This window comes from Thamnophis sirtalis, unplaced genomic scaffold (assembly GCF_051295495.1).
Source record: "Thamnophis sirtalis isolate CommonGarterSnake01/CBP01778 unplaced genomic scaffold, rThaSir2_p1.2 scaffold_14, whole genome shotgun sequence".
Lineage (NCBI taxonomy): Eukaryota > Metazoa > Chordata > Lepidosauria > Squamata > Natricidae > Thamnophis > Thamnophis sirtalis.
In genome coordinates, this window is record NW_028261394.1 from 37,737,880 (window position 1) to 37,743,287 (window position 5,408).

Here is a 5,408-nt window from a genome sequence, read left to right on the forward strand (position 1 = left end):
GCCCCGCGTGACGCGACGGCTCGGAGGGGCAGGTCGACGGCAGGCAAGCGCCCGCCGGGCCGCCTCCTCCTCTCCTCTCCTCTCCTCTCCTCCTTCTTGCCCAGCTCCGCCCCGCGCTTCCCCAGCCCGGCCGCCGCGTCTCCGCGCACCCCGGGGCGTAGGAGGAGGAGGATGCTTGCGAGATGCCTTGGAAGAGGCGCAGCGTTGGAAACAAACGAAAAAGTCAGACAAGACAGGCAGGGTGGCTGGCTGGCGTTCATGCCCCGGAGAATGCTTTTTCTGTCTCTGAGCAGATGAGCAGAGTTGGAAGGGATCTTAGAGGTCATCTAGTCCAACCCCCTCCTCCTCCTCAAGCAGGAGACCCTGCACCGTTTCTGACAGATTGGCAGTCCAGTCTCTTCTTGAAAGCCTCCAGGGATGAAGCTCCCACAACTCCCGAAGGCAACTTCTGTTCCATGGGTGGATTGTTCTCATTGTCAGAAAATTTCTCCTTATTTCCAGGTTGAATCTCTCCTTGTTCCGTTTCCACGCATTATTCCTTGCCTGGCCTTCAGGTGCTTTGGAAAATAGCTTGACCCCCCCATCCTCTCTGTGGCAGCCCCTCAAATATTGGAAGATTGCTCTCATGTCTCCCGTGGTCCTTCTCTTCACAAGATAAGCCATGCCCAGTTCCTGCAACTGTTCTTCATATGTTTTAGTCTCCAGTCCCCTAATCAGAGGTGGGTTCCTACCAGTTCGCACCTATTCGGTAGAACCGGTTCGTCAAATCTACTGAACCGGTTAGAAGAGGTTCCACCCGTGGACCCGGAAAGCAGGCCACACCTACAGAAGAGGTTCCAAATTTTTTTGAAACCCACCACTGGTCCTTGGATAGGATTATTCTACACTATCATGCTCCTATTTATAAAACTCAGTGCCTCTGTGAGAGGTAAGGATGACTACTGCGTTTGTGGTGCAATCAGAACATTGCGTGTGTTGAAGTTGTTTTAACGCAAACCAAAGATGCCTTTTAAAAAACAAGTTTACATCCTATTCTTATGCATGCCAGTGCTGTGTGTGAGGTCATTTAAGGTGGTTCTGACAAGTGTCGTCAGCATCTTCATATCCAGTCACATGGCCAGCAAGCCACTCCCATCCGGTCACATGGGTGGCAAGCCACTCCCACAAAGGAGGCCACACCCACAGAGTAGGTTTGAACAATTTTTGAAACCCACCACTGCCCCTAATCCTCTTGGTTGCTCTTCTCTGCACTTTTTCTAGAGTCTCAACATCTTTTTTATAGTGTGGTGACCAAAACTGGATGCAGTACTCTAGGTGTGGTCTTACTAAGGCTTTATAGAGTGGTATTAGTACCTCACTTGATGTTGACTTTATCCCTCTGTTAGTGCAGTATCGCATTGGCTTTTTTGGCTGCCGCTGCACACTGCTGGCTCCTATTTAGCTGGTTGTCCACTAAGACTCCAAGATCCCTCTCACAGTCACTGCTATTAAGCCTGGTTTTATCCAGTTTATGTATGCACCGAGGTTCTTACCATGTCCTCCAAATGCTACCACCCGAGCAAGAAGTTGGGGACGGAGAATCCGCGCCCCGCTGGAGCGAGAGGGACGAGGTTGGGAACAAGCGGGGTGGTTCGTACAGTCGCCGTAGTAGGAGAAGCTGGTGTTGCCATTCGAAAATAACGCACAATGCACTTTCGCTGTGGCTGGGTCATGGATTCATGTTGGCTTCTATTCTTGGGACGTTTTTGTGAATTGTGAGAGTGTCTGGGCATGTACAGAGTTCTCTCTTAGGGTATTGTTTAAGGCAAAAACCTTGGGATGACAATGAAGCGGTGGGGTTTGCCTGAACACATTTGGAAAGGAGTCTAGGGAGAATTAGAATTAGAATAGAATTAGAGTAGAGTAGAGTAGGGTAGAATAGAGTAGAGTAAAATAGAAATAGAATTAGAATAGAATAGAATAGAATAGGAGTAAAGTAGAAGTAGAATAGAATTAGAGTAGAATAGAATAGGAGTAGAGTAGAAGTAGAATTAGAATAGAATTAGAGTAGAATAGAATAGGAGTAGAAGTAGAATAGAATTAGAATAGAATAGAATAGGTGTAGAGTAGAAGTAGAATTAGAATAGAATTAGAGTATACAGTAGAATAGAATAGAATAGAATAGGAGTAGAGTAGAAATAGAATAGAGTGGAATGGAATGGAATAGAATAGAATAGGAGTAGAGTAGAAGTAGAATTAGAATTAGAATAGAATTAGAGTAAAGTAGAATAGAATAGAATAGGAGTGGAGTAGAATTAGAATAGAAATAGTGTAGAGAAGAGTAGAGTAGAATAGAATAGAATAGGAGTAGAATTAGAATTAGAATAGAATTAGAGTAAAGTAGAATAGAATAGAATAGGAGTGGAGTAGAATTAGAATAGAAGTAGAGTAGAATAGAATAGAATAGAATAGGAGTAGAGTAGAAGTAAAGTAGAGTGGAGTGGAATGGAATGGAATAGAATAGAATAGGAGTAGAAGTAGAATAGAATTAGAATTAGAATAGAATTAGAGTAAAGTAGAATAGAATAGGATAGAATAGGAGTGGAGTAAAATTAGAATAGAAGTAGAGTAGAATAGAGTAGAATAGAATAGAATAGAATAGAATAGAACAGAACAGAACTTTATTGTCACTTTGAATGTACACTAATTGGCATACATTAAAATGAAATTTCATTGCCTACAAGTCTCAAAGGGTCACCACCTCAGATTCTCCGCCATCCAGGTCATGGTTGTTTCAAAGGTGCTTTTTCAGGAGGCAACTGGACTTTCTTGTTTTTTCTTTGCAGATCTTTTGCTTCTCCTCCAAGAAGCTTCTTCAGCTCTGACCCCATTCATAAAGTCATCCAGGCACTGAAAAAAGTGACTTATGAGTGTTTTTCACACATCTGTTGCAGAATTCCATATGGTCACATGATTAAAATCCAGACACTTGGCAACTGACTCATATTTATAACAGTTGCAAGGTCATGCGATCCCCTTCTGCAACCTTCTGACAAGCAGAATGGGGAAGCCAGATTCTGTTTTTACAAACCATGTTACTGATTACACAACTGCAGGGATTCATTAACAACTGTGGCAAGGAAGGTTGTAAAATGGGGTAAAATTCACTTAACAACCATCTCACTTAGCAACAGAAATTTGGGGCTCAATTATGGTTGCAAGTCAAGGACTACCTCTATTTCATAACTTCTATTAGAACTGACCCTTGACCTCACTGGCCAACCCTTAGGGCAGGGGTCAGCAGCCATAAACACTCAGTCACAAATGTCCTAACCGAAAGCACCCAGCATTCCATTTGGGAGCCAACCGGAAATCCGGTTTCCCCACCATAGAGTCTCCTCCTAGCACGGCGTCCTTTTTCCTCTACCTGTCCTAACCATAAACCCTATCAATTGTGGAGCTGACCAGAAAACCCGCCCCTTGCCATAGAGTCTCCCCCTGGCATGCCCTGCTTCTCCTCCCCTCCCCCAGCTCCGCTCAAAATTATGGTGCCTGCCGACCAGCAACAGGGAGCCGCAGCAGAGGGATGAAAGAGCCACATGCGGCTCCAAAGCCTCAAGTTGCTGACCCTTGCCTTAGGGAGAACCATGATCTAAGCATCCCTTGGATTGATTTCATTCCCAATTTAGGGTGGACATTTTTGCCAGCCCATGTTGCTTACGGAGCTACTGTCCAAAGTTTCTAAGAGATTTTATTTGAAGAATATTCTTTTAGGTTTTAAGGAAGCCAAACTTCCTTAACAGAACTCCAAAAGAGGGAAGTAAAACTGTAGAACACCGACTTTAAGAAGCACTTTTATGGATTACAATAATCCACCCTCCCCTCTCTTGAAATCTACGTGTTTCCCCATTTAAAGAGCCATTTTGCAATGTTGTTATGCCCTGGTGGCTGTAAAAACATCGCTGCCTACTTTAAAGCAGCAAGCTTTAAATTACACTCCGTAACTGGAGTGATAGGAATACCTAGTAAAATGCAGTTTTTTTTTCCACCCCATTTATGAATTCAGTAACGGCCTTTATTTATTTATTTGTTCTTAAAAAAAAAACATGTTTCTCAAAGGAGGCCTTAATTTTCTGCTTGAAAAATGCAAGCCAAATATTCCAGTCCCTTCGTAGATGGATTGCAGCTGAATCTTTACTGGGCTCCTCAATTATTTAGAAGGCAAAAAGGTTTACAACCTGATCCTCTCCCACACCGTGTTCTGCTGAAGTTCATGTAAGGTCAGCTGGGAAGGATTCAGCAAGATTGCTTTGCTGGAATCCTTTAAGACCTATCCGATCAGAGGTGGGTTCGCACCAGTTCGCACCAGTTCGGTAGAACCGGTTCGTCAAATCTACCGAACCGGTTAGAAGAGGTTCCACCAGTGGACCCGGAAAGCAGGCCACACCTACAGAAGGGGTTCCAAAAATTTTTGAAACCCACCACTGACACACACACACACACACACACAGACTCACACAGAGAGAGAAAGAGAAAGAAAGGAAGGAAAAAATAAATAAATAGAATAGAATAGAATAGAATTTTATTATTTGTATGCTGCCCTTCTCCGGGGGGACTCAGGGCAGCGAACAATTCAAGGGGGAAAAAGGGGAACATAAAAAACAAAATACAAATAATAAAAGTAAACAACAGTCGCACAACCATACATGTCGAGAGGGGAGGGAACTCATCACCCCCAGGCCTGCCGGCAAAGCCAGGTTTTGACGGCTTTTCGGAAGGCCTGGAGAGAAGTGAGGGTCCGAATCCCTGCGGGGAGTTCATTCCAGATAAATAAAAAAGAAAGAAAAAGTGAGAGAGAGATGAAAGAAAAAAAGGAAAAAGGGACAGAGAGACAAAAGGAAGGAAAGAAAGAGAGAGAGAAAACACATGGCTGGCAAGCCACTCCTACCAGGTCACATGGCCGGCAAGCCACTCCCACAAAGGAGGCCAAACCCACAGTAGGTTCGAAATTTTTTTGAAACCCACCACTGTATCCGATCTACCCTCTTACTTCCCATCATGGTGGGGGGAGGAGATTGAAACTGAAGTTTCGAATAAAACCAGGCACAAGTTTGACATCCTGCGTTTCTCCCTAGATATCAAGTAATACCGGTCGTTCTCAACTTACGGCCACAGTGTTTATATTGCTAAGTGTGAAATTGGTTAAATGAGCTTTGCCGCATTTTACGACTTTTCTCGCTACATTTGTTAAGTGAATCACTTTAATTAGGAACACGGTTGTTAAGTGAACTGGGCTTCCCCGTTGACTTTGCTCATCTGAAGGTTGCAAAAGGGGAACATATCACGACACCGCAACTGTCATAAATGTGAGTCAGTTATCAAGTATCTGAATCAGAGGTGGTGTTCAGCCTGTTCAGACCGGCTCACTC